Here is an 18,505-nt window from a genome sequence, read left to right on the forward strand (position 1 = left end):
TAGAGGTGGAAGGTGGAGAGAGAGAGAAAGGTGGAAGGTGGAGAGAGAGGTGGAGAGAGGGAGAGAGAGGTGGAGAGAGGGAGGTGGAGAGAGGGAGGTGGAGAGAGGGAGAGAGGTGGAGAGAGGGAGGTGGAGAGAGGGAGAGAGAGGTGGAGAGAGAGAGACAGACAGAGAGAGGTGTGGAGAAAGAGAGGTGGGGAGGAAGATAGAGGGGGGAAAAGAGAGAGAGGGGGATAGAGAAAGAAGGGGGAGAGAGAGAGATGGGGAGAGAGAGAGAGAGAGAGAGATGGAGGGAAAGATATAGAGAGGGGGAGAAAGAGAGACGGGGGGGGGGAGGTTACAATTTTTTATCACTATCGCTCTGTAATACCCTCCCCCCCTCTCTCCCCCATCTCACCTTCCTTAACCTCCCCACCCTTCCCCCCCCCCACCCCTGCACACCTGATCCACGTCCATGCAGAACAGGTAATCCACTTGATCCCACGCGAGAGGGATCACCAGGTCCTGCAGATCCTTCATGCGCAGCATGGAGACGTCCTGCCAGCGCGGCGGGAGGGGACCCGCAGCGTGACCAGGGACAGGCCGGGGCGCAGGGGCGCGGCGGGGACAGAGGCCGGGCGGTCAGTGAGAACGTACAGGACCACGGGCAGGCCGGGCATGAAGTGACGGTCAGCGGAGAGCAGGAAGGGCAGGAGGTAACGGGGGAGGTAACTGCGGAGAGAGGGGGGGAGAGAGTGAGAGGGGGGGGAGAGGGGGAGCGGGAGAGGGGGGGAGAGAGGGCAGAGGGGGGAGAGTGACAGTGGGAGAGAGGGCGGAGGGGGGGAGGAAGAGAGAGAGAGGGGGAGAGAGGGGAGAGGGGGAGAGAGAGGGACAGGGGGGAGAGAGGGCGGAGGGGGGAGAGAGGGGGAGAGTGATGGGGAGGGAAAGGAGGTGTGGGAGGGAAAGTGAGGTGGGGGGAGGGAAGGAGGTGGGGGGAGGAAGAGAGAGAGGGGGAGAGAGGAGGGGGAGGAAGAGAGAGGAGGGGGAGGAAGAGAGAGGAGGGGGAGGAAGAGAGAGGAGGGGAGGAAGAGAGAGGAGGGGGAGGAAGAGAGAGGAGGGGGAGGAAGAGAGAGGAGGGGGAGGGAGAGAGGAGGGGGAGGGAGAGAAGAGGGGGAGGGAGGGAGGAGGGGGAGGAAGAGAGGAGAGGGAAGGGGGAGAGAGGAGAGGGAAGGGGGAGGAGAAGAGGGAAGGGGGAGGGAGAGAGAGGAGGGGGGAGAGAGAGGAGGGGGGAGGGGGATAGAGAGGAGGGGGGAGGGGGAGAGAGAGGAGGGGGGAGGGAGAGAGAGGAGGGGGGAGGGAGGGAGAGAGAGGAGGGGGAGGGAGAGAGAGGAGGGGGGAGGGAGAGAGAGGAGGGGGGAGGGAGAGAGAGGAGGGAGGAGGGAGAGAGAGGAGGAGGGAGGGAGAGAGAGGAGGGGGAGGGAGAGAGAGGAGGGGGAGGGAGAGAGAGGAGGGGGAGGGAGAGAGAGGAGGGAGGAGGGAGAGAGAGGAGGGGGAGAGAGGGGAGGGGGGGAGGGTGAAGGGAAGGGGGGAAGGAGGCGGGAGGGGGGAGGGAGAGAGGGGAGGGAGAGAGGGGAGGGAGAGAGGGGAGGGGGAGGGAGAGAGGGGAGGGATAGAGGGGAGGGGGAGGGAGAGAGGGGAGGGAGAGGGGGGGGAGGGAGGAGAAGGGAGAGAGGGGAGGGAGGGGAGAGATGGGAGGGAGGGGGGGAGAGAGGGGAGGGGGGAGGGAGAGAGGGGAGGGGGGAGGGAGAGAGGGGAGGGGGGGAGGGGGGAAGGGAGGGAGTGGGGAGGGAGGGGGAGAGGAGAGGGGGGAAGGAGAGAGGGGGGAGGGAAGGGGGAGGGAGGAGGGAAGGGGGAGGGAGGGGGGAAGGGGGAGGGAGGGGGGAGGGGAGGGGAGGGAGGGGGGAGGGGGGGGAGGGGAGGGGAGGAGGGAGAGGGGAGGGGGAGGGAGAGGGGAGGGGGAAGGGGAGGGGAGAGGGGGAGAGGAGAGGGGGAGAGGGGGAAGGGAGAGGGGGAGGGGGGGAGGGAGGTGGGAGAGGGGGAGGGGGGGGAGGGAGGTGGAGGGGGGAGGGAAGGGGAGGGGGAGGGGGGAGAGGGGAGGGGGGTTGGAGGGGGGAGAGAGGGGGAGGGGGGTGGGAGGGGGAGAGGGGAGGGGGGTTGGAGGGGGGGAGAAGGGGAGAGGGGAGAGGGGAGGGGGGTGGGAGGGGGGGAGAAGGGAGAGGGGGAGGGGGAGGGAGGGGGGAGAGTAAGGGAGAGGGTGAGAGCGTAAGGGGGGAGAGAGAGAGAGTAAGGGGGGAGGAAGAGAGTAAGGGGGGAGGAATCGAGTAAGGGGGGAGGGAGAGAGCGTAAGGGGGGAGGGAGAGAGAGAGGTGGGGAGGGAGAGAGGTGGGGAGGGAAAGGAGGGGGGATAGAAGGGGGTGAGAAAGGAGGGGGAGGAAGAGAGAGGATAAGGGCAGGGAGAAAAAGAAAAATGGGGGAGGGAGATTATGGAGAGAGGGGGGGGGAGGGGGAGACAGCGTAGAGGGCTAGTAAGAGAGAATGGGGAGAAAGACTCACTTTCCCACAGCAAACACAGACAGTCCGATCACCGTCCCTCTCTCGCGGTGCGTCCGATCATCCTCTTCAGGGTTAAACATCCCGGCCCACACGATGGGGGCCCCCCAAGACGTGACAGAGGGCTCCCCTGGGAAGCAGCTGGGGAGCAAAGGGTGTTAGAGGGAGCCTGGCACTGCCGCTGCCCGCGCTGTACCTGTGCTGTGTATACATGGTGTAGTAGTGTGTGTGAGGGGGAGGCTGCCGCTGCCCGCGCTGTACCTGTGCTGTGTATACATGGTGTAGTAGTGTGTGTGAGGGGGAGGCTGGCACTGCCCGCGCTGTACCTGTGCTGTGTATACATGGTGTAGTAGTGTGTGTGAGGGGGAGGCTGGCACTGTTGCTGCCCGCGCTGTACCTGTGCTGTGTATACATGGTGTAGTAGTGTGTGTGAGGGGGAGGCTGGCACTGCCCGCGCTGTACCTGTGCTGTGTATACATGGTGTAGTAGTGTGTGTGAGGGGGAGGCTGGCACTGCCGCTGCCCGCGCTGTACCTGTGCTGTGTATACATGGTGTAGTAGTGTGTGTGAGGGGGAGGCTGGCACTGCCCGCGCTGTACCTGTGCTGTGTATACATGGTGTAGTAGTGGTGTGTGAGGGGGAGGCTGGCACTGCCGCTGTCTGCGCTGTACCTGTGCTGTGTATACATGGTGTATCAGTGTGTGAGGGGGAGGCTGGCACTGCTCGCGCTGTACCTGTGCTGTGTATACATGGTGTAGTAGTGTGTGTGAGGGGGAGGCTGGCACTGCCGCTGCCCGCGCTGTACCTGTGCTGTGTATACATGGTGTAGTAGTGTGTGTGAGGGGGAGGCTGGCATTGCCGCTGCCCGCGCTGTACCTGTGCTGTGTATACATGGTGTAGTAGTGTGTGAGGGGGAGGCTGGCACTGCCCGCGCTGTACCTGTGCTGTGTATACATGGTGTAGTAGTGTGTGTGTGAGGGGAGACTGGCACTGCCCGCGCTGTACCTGTGCTGTGTATACATGGTGTAGTAGTGTGTGTGAGGGGGAGGCTGGCACTGCCGCTGCCCGCGCTGTACCTGTGCTGTGTATACATGGTGTAGTAGTGTGTGTGAGGGGAGGCTGGCACTGCCGCTGCCGCGCTGTACCTGTGCTGTGTATACATGGTGTAGTAGTGTGTGTGAGGGGGAGGCTGGCACTGCCGCTGTCTGCGCTGTACTTGTGCTGTGTATACATGGTGTATCAGTGTGTGAGGGAGAGGCTGGCACTGCCGCTGCCCGCGCTGTACCTGTGCTGTGTATACATGGTGTAGGAGTGTGTGTGTGAGGGGGAGGCTGGCACTGCCGCTGCCCGCGCTGTACCTGTGCTGTGTATACATGGTGTAGGAGTGTGTGTGTGAGGGGGAGGCTGGCACTGCCGCTGCCGCGCTGTACCTGTGCTGTGTATACATGGTGTAGTAGTGTGTGTGAGGGGGAGGCTGGCACTGCCGCTGCCCGTGCTGTACCTGTGCTGTGTATACATGGTGTAGTAGTGTGTGGGGGGGAGGCTGGCACTGCTGCTGCCCGCGCTGTACCTGTGCTGTGTATACATGGTGTAGTAGTGTGTGTGAGGGGGGAGGCTGGCACTGCCGCTGCCCGCGCTGTACCTGTGCTGTGTATACATGGTGTAGTAGTGTGTGTGAGGGGGGAGGCTGGCACTGCCGCTGCCCGCGCTGTACCTGTGCTGTGTATACATGGTGTAGGAGTGTGTGTGAGGGGGAGGCTGGCACTGCCCGCGCTGTACCTGTGCTGTGTATACATGGTGTAGCAGTGTGTGTGAGGGGGAGGCTGGCACTGCCGCGCTGTAGCTGTGTTGTGTATACATGGTGTAGTAGTGTGTGTGAGGGGGAGGCTGGCACTGCCGCTGCCTGCGCTGTACCTGTGCTGTGTATACATGGTGTAGTAGTGTGTGTGAGGGGAAGGCTGGCACTGCCGCTGCCTGCGCTGTACCTGTGCTGTGGTATACATGGTGTAGTAGTGTGTGTGAGGGGGAGGCTGGCACTGCCGCACTGTACCTGTGCTGTGTATACATGGTGTAGTAGTGTGTGTGAGGGGGAGGCTGGCACTGCCCGCGCTGTACCTGTGCTGTGTATACATGGTGTAGTAGTGTGTGAGGGAGGCTGGCACTGCCGCTGCCCGCGCTGTACCTGTGCTGTGTATACATGGTGTAGTAGTGTGTGTGAGGGGGAGGCTGGCACTGCCGCTGCCCGCGCTGTACCTGTGCTGTGTATACATGGTGTAGTAGTGTGTGTGAGGGGGAGACTGGCACTGCCGCTGCCCGCGCTGTACCTGTGCTGTGTATACATGGTGTAGTAGTGTGTGTGAGGGGGAGGCTGGCACTGCCCGCACTGTACCTGTGCTGTGTATACATGGTGTAGTAGTGTGTGTGAGGGGGAGGCTGGCACTGCCCGCACTGTACCTGTGCTGTGTATACATGGTGTAGTAGTGTGTGTGAGGGGGAGGCTGGCACTGCCCGCGCTGTACCTGTGCTGTGTATACATGGTGTAGTAGTGTGTGAGGGAGGCTGGCACTGCCGCTGCCCGCGCTGTACCTGTGCTGTGTATACATGGTGTAGAAGTGTGTGTGAGGGGGAGGCTGGCACTGCCGCTGCCCACGCTGTACCTGTGCTGTGTATACATGGTGTAGTAGTGTGTGTGAGGGGGAGACTGGCACTGCCGCTGCCCGCGCTGTACCTGTGCTGTGTATACATGGTGTAGTAGTGTGTGTGAGGGGGAGGCTGGCACTGCTGCTGCCCGCGCTGTACCTGTGCTGTGTATACATGGTGTTGTAGTGTGTGTGAGGGGGAGGCTGGCACTGCCCGCGCTGTACCTGTGCTGTGTATACATGGTGTAGTAGTGTGTGTCAGGGAGGCTGGCACTGCCGCTGCCCGCGCTGTACCTGTGCTGTGTATACATGGTGTTGTAGTGTGTGTGAGGGGGAGGCTGGCACTGCCCGCGCTGTACCTGTGCTGTGTATACATGGTGTAGTAGTGTGTGTGAGGGGAGCCTGGCACTGCCGCTGCCCGCGCTGTACCTGTGCTGTGTATACATGGTGTAGTAGTGTGTGTGAGGGGGAGGCTGGCACTGCTGCTGCCCGCGCTGTACCTGTGCTGTGTATACATGGTGTAGCAGTGTGTGTGAGGGGGAGGCTGGCACTGCCCGCGCTGTACCTGTGCTGTGTATACATGGTGTAGTAGTGTGTGTGAGGGGAGCCTGGCACTGCCGCTGCCCGCGCTGTACCTGTGCTGTGTATACATGGTGTAGTAGTGTGTGTGAGGGGGAGGCTGGCACTGCCGCTGCTCATGCTGTACCTGTGCTGTGTGTGAGGGGGAGGCCAGCACTGCCCACGCTGTAGCTGTGTTGTGTATACATGGTGTAGTAGTGTGTGTGAGGGGGAGGCTGGCACTGCCGCTGCCTGCGCTGTACCTGTGCTGTGTATACATGGTGTAGTAGTGTGTGTGAGGGGAAGGCTGGCACTGCCGCTGCCTGCGCTGTACCTGTGCTGTGTATACATGGTGTAGTAGTGTGTGTGAGGGGGAGGCTGGCACTGCCCGCACTGTACCTGTGCTGTGTATACATAGTGTAGTAGTGTGTGTGAGGGGGAGGCTGGCACTGCCCGCGCTGTACCTGTGCTGTGTATACATGGTGTAGTAGTGTGCGAGGGAGGCTGGCACTGCCGCTGCCCGCGCTGTACCTGTGCTGTGTATACATGGTGTAGTAGTGTGTGTGAGGGGGAGGCTGGCACTGCCGCTGCCCGCGCTGTACCTGTGCTGTGTATACATGGTGTAGTAGTGTGTGTGAGGGGGAGACTGGCACTGCCGCTGCCCGCGCTGTACCTGTGCTGTGTATACATGGTGTAGTAGTGTGTGTGAGGGGGAGGCTGGCACTGCTGCTGCCCGCGCTGTACCTGTGCTGTGTATACATGGTGTAGCAGTGTGTGAGAGGGGGAGGCTGGCACTGCCGCTGCCCGCGCTGTACCTGTGCTGTGTATACATGGTGTAGGAGTGTGTGTGTGAGGGGGAGGCTGGCACTGCCGCTGCCCGCGCTGTACCTGTGCTGTGTATACATGGTGTAGTAGTGTGAGGGGGAGGCTGGCACTGCCCGCGCTGTACCTGTGCTGTGCATACATGCTGTAGTAGTGTGTGTGAGGGGAAGGCTGGCACTGCCGCTGCCCGCGCTGTACCTGTGCTGTGTATACATGGTGTAGGAGTGTGTGTGAGGGGGAGGCTGGCACTGCCGCTGCCCGCGCTGTACCTGTGCTGTGTATACATGGTGTAGTAGTGTGTGTGAGGGGGAGGCTGGCACTGCCAGCGCTGTACCTGTGCTGTGTATACATGGTGTAGTAGTGTGTGTGAGGGGGAGGCTGGCACTGCCCGCGCTGTACCTGTGCTGTGTATACATGGTGTAGTAGTGTGTGTGAGGGGGAGGCTGGCACTGCCGCTGCCCGCGCTGTACCTGTGCTGTGTATACATGGTGTAGTAATGTGTGTGAGGGGGAGGCTGGCACTGCCGCTGCCCGCGCTGTACCTGTGCTGTGTATACATGGTGTAGTAGTGTGTGTGAGGGTGAGGCTGGCACTGCCGCTGCCCGCGCTGTACCTGTGCTGTGTATACATGGTGTAGTAGTGTGTGTGAGGGGGAGGCTGGCACTGCCCGCGCTGTACCTGTGCTGTGTATACATGGTATAGCAGTGTGTGTGAGGGGGAGGCTGGCACTGCCGCTGCCCGCGCTGTACCTGTGCTGTGTATACATGGTGTAGTAGTGTGTGTGAGGGGGAGGCTGGCACTGCCGCTGCCTGCGCTGTACCTGTGCTGTGTGTACATGGTGTAGTAGTGTGTGTGAGGGGGAGGCTGGCACTGCCGCTGCCCGCGCTGTACCTGTGCTGTGTATACATGGTGTAGCAGTGTGTGAGAGGGGGAGGCTGGCACTGCTGCTGCTCATGCTGTACCTGTGCTGTGTGTGAGGGGGAGGCCGGCACTGCCCACGCTGTAGCTGTGTTGTGTATACATGGCATGGTGTAGCAATTAGTGGGATACTCACATTAAACTCTTCCAGTAGATAAATCCACTGAGAAACACGAGGCAGAGAGCGGCGAAGAGACGCCGGCGAGGGAGCTGGAGAGAGGGGAGAGGAGCAAGACATACATTTAATATCTATATCTATCTACATATATATATATATATATATATATATATATATCTCACATGCGGAACAAGAGACAGTCCTGTCGGCGAACATTTCTCTGACTCTGGCCATAAGATGAACGATCTGAAGGTTGCCATACTCAAAGGTAATCTCAGAACACCGAAAGAGAGACGGTTGCATGAATACAAATGTATGGAACTGTTCGGGACACTAAGAAGTGGCCTAAACCGAGACCGAAGCTTCATGAGCCACTACTGACACGAGAGAACTCTCTCCCCATGAGTGCTAAAGGCCATGTCTATACATACTGCGCTATATGCATGCACACACAGCTGTCTCTTACACATACAAATACTCAATGTAATTCCATCCCTATATAACAATAGGGACCACATAGTATCTAGACACACTTATAGTAATGCAACACCCTCTTACATTTCCACACGTACCCACACCATTGGTATACACTCCCACACCATTGGTATACACTCCCACACACACCTTTTGTAAAGCGCTGTATACACTGTGGGTGCTTTATAAATTTATATTTACATACATACACACACACAGACACACACACGCTTACATCACTAACATACAGGGACCATTTAACACCTCAAGTCATTAATCGCACACTGCACAGGGGGGAGGGATAGGTTTCAGTCACAGATATATTCCCAGGCTAGGTCCCCGCTGCAGCCGGCGGCGTGCGCGGCGGCGTGCGCGCCTCTCACCAGCCCCTTTCCTCCTCCCTATCAGTCCCCAGGTGACTCCTCGCTTCCAGGCTCACTGCCGTGTCAGCCAGCAGGGGTACACAACAGGATGGCATTACCGTGTGCGGCGACGCGTCACATGGTGCGCCAGGGAGCCAATCAGAAAGACGGATGGGTGGAGCGACAGACACTGGGGGGGGGGAAGAGCGGCACAAGGGGTAGAGAGAGAGACTGACAGGAGGGAGAGAGGCACGGGGAGAGGGATGGTGGGGGGGGGAAGCAAAGTGGCACGGGGGGGAGATGTAGAGAGGGATACCACTTAAGTGGTTGATCATACATTTGGGGCCACAGCTAGTCCATAAGGCACCTTACAGCCACGGGGGAAAGGAGAGTGGAATGGGGGAGAGGAACGCCCCCCATCATGGCCGCACCCCCTCCTCGTCATGGCCACACCCCGACTCATTTTGCCCCCCCCCGCGCCTAAAACAATCTCCCTACAGACCGCCGATCGCGGTGAGCGCCGTGCACGCCCCGCCTGCGGGGCCGTAACCCAGGATGCACTGTTTTAAAGTAAAACCCTTTTCTGCTTCATTCAGTGTAACACCGCCGGAAGAAGAGATCAGTGTAACATCGCCGGAAGAAGAGATCAGTGTAACATCGCCGGAAGAAGAGATCAGTGTAACATCGCCGGAAGAAGAGATCAGTGTAACATCGCCGGAAGAAGAGATCAGTGTAACACCGCCGGAAGAAGAGATCAGTGTAACACCGCCGGAAGAAGAGATCAGTGTAACATCGCCGGAAGAAGAGATCAGTGTAACATCGCCGGAAGAAGAGATCAGCGTAACATCGCCGGAAGAAGAGATCAGCGTAACATCGCCGGAAGAAGAGATCAGTGTAACATCGCCGGAAGAAGAGATCAGTGTAACATCGCCGGAAGAAGAGATCAGCGTAACATCGCCGGAAGAAGAGATCAGTGTAACACTGCCGGAAGAAGAGATCAGTGTAACACCGCCGGAAGAAGAGATCAGTGTAACACCGCCGGAAGAAGAGATCAGTGTAACACCGCCGGAAGAAGAGATCAGTGTAACACCGCCGGAAGAAGAGATCAGTGTAACATCGCCGGAAGAAGAGATCAGTGTAACATCGCCGGAAGAAGAGATCAGTGTAACACCGCCGGAAGAAGAGATCAGTGTAACACCGCCGGAAGAAGAGATCAGTGTAACACCGCCGGAAGAAGAGATCAGCGTAACATCGCCGGAAGAAGAGATCAGTGTAACATCACCGGAAGAAGAGATCAGTGTAACATCGCCGGAAGAAGAGATCAGCGTAACACCGCCGGAAGAAGAGATCAGCGTAACACCGCCGGAAGAAGAGATCAGTGTAACATCGCCGGAAGAAGAGATCAGCGTAACATCGCCGGAAGAAGAGATCAGTGTAACATCGCCGGAAGAAGAGATCAGTGTAACATCGCGGGAAGAAGAGATCAGTGTAACACCGCGGGAAGAAGAGATCAGTGTAACATCGCCGGAAGAAGAGATCAGTGTAACACTGCCGGAAGAAGAGATCAGTGTAACACCGCCGGAAGAAGAGATCAGTGTAACACCGCCGGAAGAAGAGATCAGTGTAACACCGCCGGAAGAAGAGATCAGTGTAACACCGCCGGAAGAAGAGATCAGTGTAACATCGCCGGAAGAAGAGATCAGTGTAACATCGCCGGAAGAAGAGATCAGTGTAACATCGCCGGAAGAAGAGATCAGTGTAACATCGCCGGAAGAAGAGATCAGCGTAACATCGCCGGAAGAAGAGATCAGCGTAACATCGCTGGAAGAAGAGATCAGTGTAACATCGCCGGAAGAAGAGATCAGTGTAACACCGCCGGAAGAAGAGATCAGTGTAACACCGCCGGAAGAAGAGATCAGCGTAACATCGCCGGAAGAAGAGATCAGCGTAACATCGCCGGAAGAAGAGATCAGCGTAACATCGCTGGAAGAAGAGATCAGTGTAACATCGCCGGAAGAAGAGATCAGTGTAACACCGCCGGAAGAAGAGATCAGTGTAACACCGCCGGAAGAAGAGATCAGTGTAACACCGCCGGAAGAAGAGATCAGCGTAACATCGCCGGAAGAAGAGATCAGTGTAATACCGCCGGAAGAAGAGATCAGTGTAATACCGCCGGAAGAAGAGATCAGTGTAACATCGCCAGAAGAAGAGATCAGCGTAACACCGCGGGAAGAAGAGATCAGTGTAACATCGCCGGAAGAAGAGATCAGTGTAACATCGCCGGAAGAAGAGATCAGTGTAACACCGCCGGAAGAAGAGATCAGCGTAACATCGCCGGAAGAAGAGATCAGTGTAACGCCGCCGGAAGAAGAGATCAGTGTAACGCCGCCGGAAGAAGAGATCAGTGTAACGCCGCCGGAAGAAGAGATCAGTGTAACATCGCCGGAAGAAGAGATCAGCGTATCTCGAAAACTCGAACAAATAAAAGCATTTCGTTATCCACAGAACGGTATTGTCTATTCATTCTTGATTATTAAGCTCGGCTAACACGGTACTGATACATATACACATATATTTATATGACAGAGGACACAAAGTATACCGCATCAACACAATACGTAACTGTTGCACAAAAAAACTGTCCTAATACAGTATATGATAAAGTATCAATAGGCAGTGGTGCTGAAGGATAATAAATGTGTAACGCAACAAAAAAGTATCCTTATAGTGACGCACACGGGCATATCATGGATGTAATTATAAATGCAAAATGTATTAGTATAAAGATAAACACGCGGCTCGCCACATTCCCCTCGGGTACCCATGCGGGCGGGGAGACAGGACCGGGTGGGGGAGCGAGGAAGGGGTCCGGCGATTGGGGGGTGATTGGGGGGGCGGCCTGCGGACACCACTCATCCAAGCCCTGCAGGCCGGACACCCTGCTTCCTTGCGCATGCGCAAGGGGATCTCCGGCTGGAGTATTTTTTGCGCATACGCCGAGGACCCGATCGCGCCGGCGCCATACCTCGCCGCCGCACTTCGCCAGGTGTGTGTGTGTGTGTGTGTGTGTGTGTGTGTGTGTGTGTGTGTGTGTGTGTATGTATATATATATATATATATATATCATACACATTTTAAAGTTAAGGCGACAAGAAACACCCACCATAACTTAAAATGTAATGGTAAATCCTACAGCCTTGAAAATGGCAAAGCCGGCAGTACAACCAACCTCACACTGATGAGACCCATTAAGGTTGAAACATGTCTGTGAGTGGTTTGACTGGCTTTGCAGCTCATCCCAAGCTGAAGTGTGTCATTATATGCACTTGTTTATTGTAGTTTAAACAATCACCTCCGGGATTCTAATCTCATAATAATAATAATGTGCTGCAGCCTCTCCTCTTCCCCAGGGCTGTTCTGCGTTCTTACACATGCCGGTACCCGATTACAATAACTGCCTTCCATCCTGCTGGCAAAAGCCGTGCTCATGTGATTACTTGTGCAGGGCTAGTCAGCCGCCGGCTTTCCTCTCACCCAAAAGCAGCCCACGCTCCAGCAGTGGAGAAAGGGAGAGTGGAGAGGGGGGAGGGGAGGGCGGACGGAGACAGCAGATAAACCCAGTACCAGTTCTCACAGTGCCGGCAGTAACAATCTTGAGCAGAAGTTAAGGAGTCTTGAAGACCAAGCCCCACACCGAGATACGTAGCCCTGAAGACTCAGCCCCACACCGAGATATGTAGCCCTGAAGACCAAGCCCCACACCGAGATACGTAGCCCTGAAGACTCAGCCCCACACCGAGATATGTAGCCCTGAAGACTCAGCCCTGCACCAAGAGAGACGTAGCCCTGAAGACTCAGCCCTGCACCAAGAGAGACGTAGCCCTGAAGACCGAAGCCTTACCCCAAGAGAGACGTAGTCCTGAAGACCAAGCCCTACACCAAGAGAGACGTAGCCCTGAAGACCGAAGCCTACCCCAAGAGAGACGTATTCCTGAAGACCGAAGCCTACCCCAAGAGAGACGTAGCCCTGAAGACCAAGCCCTTGCAGTATACTGATCCAGAGGAAGGCAAACAAAAAACCCCAGATCATCCAATGATATCTCATAAGGGGAAAAATTAATTCCTTCCTGACTCCAAGAATTGGCAATCGGATTATTCCCTGGACCAACACCCTTCCCATGTATACTTATTTGGTATATCCCTGTATACCTTTCCTTTCTAAAAAGATGTCCAACCTTTTGTTGAACAAATCTATTGTATCTGCCATCACAGTCTCCATGCGTAATGAATCCCACACTGTAACTGCCCTTACTGTAAAGATCCCTTTCCTTTGTAGCTGGTGAAATCTCCTTTCCTCCAACCCTAAGGGATGGCCCAGAGTGTGAAACGAGGTCGACATTCAGGAGGAATCATAATATGGTACAAGGAGGAGCTTAAAAGCCCAATAAACACAATGAAGAGAGGAGATACCCACATGTGGCTACAAATAAAAGGCTCCATGTTCACCCATCTATATGACACATTCCTATGTGCAGCATACATCCCCCTCCTCCGACTCCCCATACCACAATCCAGACATCTTCCAGATCCTGCAGACAGAGGCAATCCACTTTCAGACCCTGGGTAAAGTGCTGATATGTGGAGACCTGAACGCCAGAACAGGCAGAGAACAGGACTACATATCTACAGACAGGGTCGCCAACAGGGGGAGTCTGCCGGGGTTGGCGTCCCGGCCGGGCCCGTTATATATAATAAAAATGGCGGCGGTTGCGAGGTCCCGGCACGCATGCGCAGGGCAAGCAGGGTGTCTGCTGCCTGTGGGCCCGCTACCCTCCCCCCCCCCTGCGCCCAACGTGGGACGGAGGTGGAAGTGCCATTGCAAGCCACGCGCGCCAATTGAGCTTCCCCCGCATGCGCCTCAGCCGCAGCAGCCGTGGAATTTGCTGCCAGTCTCGCACCCCCCACCCCCAGCCAAAACATTCAACCATATCGCAATTCCCACTGAATGACAAAGCACTGGAACAGACAACGAGCTACACATCGGTCTAACAATCAGCTCATCAGGGAAATTCAACCTGGCCATAAATACACTGAAGGAGAAGCCCGCAGAGCATTCTATGCAATAAGGAAACAGATGTACCACCTCAAACCACCAATAAGAATCTGGGAGAAAATATTCAACAGCATCATCACACCCATCCTTCTGTACGGCAGCGAGGTGTGGGGCCCTGTAACGTACCCAGACTCCACACACCCATCCTTCTGTATGGCAGCGAGGTGTGGGGCCCAGTAACGTACCCAGATACCACACACCCATCCTTCTGTATGGCAGCGAAGTGTGGGGCCCTGTAACATACCCAGACTCCACACACCCATCCTTCTGTATGGCAGCGAGGTGTGGGGCCCAGTAACGTACCCAGATACCACACACCCATCCTTCTGTATGGCAGTGAGGTGTGCGGCCCTGTGACATACCCAGACTCCACATACCCATCCTTCTGTATGGCAGCGAGGTGTGGGGCCCTGTAACATACCCAGACTCCACACACCCATCCTTCTGTATGGCAGCGAGGTGTGGGGCCCTGTAACATACCCAGACTCCACACACCCATCCTTCTGTATGGCAGCGAAGTGTGGGGCCCTGTGACATACCCAGACTCCACACACCCATCCTTCTGTATGGCAGCGAGGTGTGGGGCCCTGTAACATACCCAGACTCCACACACCCATCCTTCTGTATGGCAGTGAGGTGTGGGGCCCTGTAACATACCCAGACCCCACACACCCATCCTTCTCTATGGCAGCGAGATGTGGGGCCCTGTAACATACCCAGACTCCACACACCCATCCTTCTGTATGGCAGCGAGATGTGGGGCCCTGTAACGTACCCAGACCCCACACACCCATCCTTCTGTATGGCAGCGAGATGTGGGGCCCTGTAACATACCCAGACTCCACACACCCATCCTTCTGTATGGCAGCGAGGTGTGGGGTCCTGTAACATACCCAGACTCCACACACCCATCCTTCTGTATGGCAGAGAGGTGTGGGGCCCTGTAACATACCCAGACTCCACACATCCATCCTTCTGTATGGCAGCGAGGTGTGCGGCCCTGTAACGTACCCAGACTCCTCACACCCATCCTTCTGTATGGCAGCGAGATGTGGGGCCCTGTAACATACCCAGACTCCACACACCCATCCTTCTGTATGGCAGCGAGGTGTGGGGTCCTGTAACATACCCAGACTCCACACACCCATCCTTCTGTATGGCAGCGAGGTGTGGGGCCCTGTAACATACCCAGACTCCACACACCCATCCTTCTGTATGGCAGCGAGGTGTGGGGCCCTGTAACATACCCAGACCCAACACACACATCCTTCTGTATGGCAGCGAGGTGTGGGGCCCTGTAACATACCCAGACTCCACACACCCATCCTTCTGTATGGCAGCGAGGTGTGGGGCCCTGTAACATACCCAGACTCCACACACCCATCCTTCTGTATGGCAGCGAGGTGTGGGGCCCTGTAACATACCCAGACTCCACACACCCATCCTTCTCTATGGCAGCGAGATGTGGGGCCCTGTAACATACCCAGACTCCACACACCCATCCTTCTGTATGGCAGCGAGATGTGGGGCCCTGTAACGTACCCAGACCCCACACACCCATCCTTCTGTATGGCAGCGAGATGTGGGGCCCTGTAACATACCCAGACTCCACACACCCATCCTTCTGTATGGCAGCGAGGTGTGGGGTCCTGTAACATACCCAGACTCCACACACCCATCCTTCTGTATGGCAGAGAGGTGTGGGGCCCTGTAACATACCCAGACTCCACACATCCATCCTTCTGTATGGCAGCGAGGTGTGCGGCCCTGTAACGTACCCAGACTCCTCACACCCATCCTTCTGTATGGCAGCGAGATGTGGGGCCCTGTAACATACCCAGACTCCACACACCCATCCTTCTGTATGGCAGCGAGGTGTGGGGTCCTGTAACATACCCAGACTCCACACACCCATCCTTCTGTATGGCAGCGAGGTGTGGGGCCCTGTAACATACCCAGACTCCACACACCCATCCTTCTGTATGGCAGCGAGGTGTGGGGCCCTGTAACATACCCAGACCCAACACACACATCCTTCTGTATGGCAGCGAGGTGTGGGGCCCTGTAACATACCCAGACTCCACACACCCATCCTTCTGTATGGCAGCGAGGTGTGGGGCCCTGTAACATACCCAGACTCCACACACCCATCCTTCTGTATGGCAGCGAGGTGTGGGGCCCTGTAACATACCCAGACTCCACACACCCATCCTTCTGTATGGCAGCGAGGTGTGGGGCCCTGTAACATACCCAGACCCCACACACCCATCCTTCTGTATGGCAGCGAGGTGTGGGGCCCTGTAACATACCCAGACCCCACACACCCATCCTTCTGTATGGCAGCGAGATGTGGGGCCCTGTAACATACCCAGACCCCTCACACCCATCCTTCTGTATGGCAGCGAGGTGTGGGGCCCTGTAACATACCCAGACCCCACACACCCATCCTTCTGTATGGCAGCGCGGTGTGGGGCCCTGTAACATACCCAGACCCCACACACCCATCCTTCTGTATGGCAGCGAGGTGTGGGGCCCTGTAACATACCCAGACCCCACACACCCATCCTTCTGTACGGCAGCGAGGTGTGGGGCCCTGTAACATACCCAGACCCCACACACCCATCCTTCTGTACGGCAGCGAGGTGTGGGGCCCTGTAACATACCCAGACCCCACACACCCATCTTTCTGTATGGCAGCGAGGTGTGGGGCCCTGTAACATACCCAGACCCCACACACCCATCCTTCTGTATGGCAGCGAGGTGTGGGGCCCTGTAACATACCCAGACCCCACACACCCATCCTTCTGTATGGCAGCGAGGTGTGGGGCCCTGTAACATACCCAAACCCCACACACCCATCCTTCTGTATGGCAGCGAGGTGTGGGACCCTGTAACATACCCAGACTCCACACACCCATCCTTCTGTATGGCAACGCGGTGTGGGGCCCTGTAACGTACCCAGACTCCACACACCCATCCTTCTGTATGGCAGCGAGGTGTGGGGCCCTGTAACATACCCAGACTCCACACACCCATCCTTCTGTATGGCAGCGAGGTGTGGGGTCCTGTAACATACCCAGACTCCACACACCCATCCTTCTGTATGGCAGCGAGGTGTGGGGTCCTGTAACATACCCAGGCTCCACACACCCATCCTTCTGTATGGCAGCGAGGTGTGGGGCCCTGTAACATACCCAGACCCCACACACCCATCCTTCTGTATGGCAGCGAGGTGTGGGGCCCTGTAACATACCCAGACCCCACACACCCATCCTTCTGTATGGCAGCGAGGTGTGGGGCCCTGTAACATACCCAGACTCCACACACCCATCCTTCTGTATGGCAGCGAGGTGTGGGGTCCTGTAACATACCCAGGCTCCACACACCCATCCTTCTGTATGGCAGCGAGGTGTGGGGCCCTGTGACATACCCAGACCCCACACACCCATCCTTCTGTATGGCAGCGAGGTGTGGGGCCCTGTAACATACCCAGACCCCACACACCCATCCTTCTGTATGGCAGCGAGGTGTGGGGTCCTGTAACATACCCAGACTCCACACACCCATCCTTCTGTATGGCAGCGAGGTGTGGGGCCCTGTAACATACCCAGACCCCACACACCCATCCTTCTGTATGGCAGCGAGGTGTGGGGTCCTGTAACATACCCAGACTCCACACACCCATCCTTCTGTATGGCAGCGAGGTGTGGGGCCCTGTAACATACCCAGACCCCACACACCCATCCTTCTGTATGGCAGCGAGGTGTGGGGCCCTGTAACATACCCAGACTCCACACACCCATCCTTCTGTATGGCAGCGAGGTGTGGGGTCCTGTAACGTACCCAGACCCCACACACCCATCCTTCTGTATGGCAGCGAGGTGTGGGGCCCTGTAACGTACCCAGACCCCACACACCCATCCTTCTGTATGGCAGCGAGGTGTGGGGCCCTGTAACATACCCAGACCCCACACACCCATCCTTCTGTATGGCAGCGAGGTGTGGGGCCTGTAACATACCCAGGCTCCACACACCCATCCTTCTGTACGGCAGCGAGGTGTGGGGCCCTGTAACATACCCAGACCCCACACACCCATCCTTCTGTACGGCAGCGAGGTGTGGGGCCCTGTAACATACCCAGACTCCACACACCCATCCTTCTGTACGGCAGCGAGGTGTGGGGCCCTGTAACGTACCCAGACTCCACACACCCATCCTTCTGTACGGCAGCGAGGTGTGGGGCCCTGTAACGTACCCAGACTCCACACACCCATCCTTCTGTATGGCAGCGAGGTGTGGGGCCCTGTAACGTACCCAGACCCCACACACCCATCCTTCTGTATGGCAGCGAGGTGTGGGGCCCTGTAACATACCCAGACCCCACACACCCATCCTTCTGTATGGCAGCGAGGTGTGGGGCCCTGTAACATACCCAGACCCCACACACCCATCCTTCTGTATGGCAGCGAGGTGTGGGGCCCTGTAACGTACCCAGACTCCACACACCCATCCTTCTGTATGGCAGCGAGGTGTGGGGCCCTGTAACGTACCCAGACCCCACACACCCATCCTTCTGTATGGCAGCGAGGTGTGGGGCCCTGTAACGTACCCAGACCCCACACACCCATCCTTCTGTATGGCAGCGAGGTGTGGGGCCCTGTGACATACCCAGACCCCACACACCCATCCTTCTGTACGGCAGCGAGGTGTGGGGCCCTGTAACATACCCAGACCCCACACACCCATCCTTCTGTATGGCAGCGAGGTGTGGGGCCCTGTAACATACCCAGACTCCACACACCCATCCTTCTGTATGGCAGCGAGGTGTGGGGCCCTGTAACATACCCAGACTCCTCACACCCATCCTTCTGTATGGCAGCGAGGTGTGGGGCCCTGTAACATACCCAGACCCCA

At 57.1% G+C, this 18,505-nt stretch overlaps 1 pseudogene; it reads right to left on the minus strand.

The window, feature by feature from the left end:
- Positions 1–431: 431 nt before the first annotated feature.
- Positions 432–18,505, minus strand: part of LOC142476651 (alpha-1,3-galactosyltransferase 2-like) — a 38,452-nt pseudogene continuing 20,378 nt past the window's right edge.

This window comes from Ascaphus truei, unplaced genomic scaffold, assembly GCF_040206685.1.
Source record: "Ascaphus truei isolate aAscTru1 unplaced genomic scaffold, aAscTru1.hap1 HAP1_SCAFFOLD_1641, whole genome shotgun sequence".
NCBI lineage: Eukaryota > Metazoa > Chordata > Amphibia > Anura > Ascaphidae > Ascaphus > Ascaphus truei.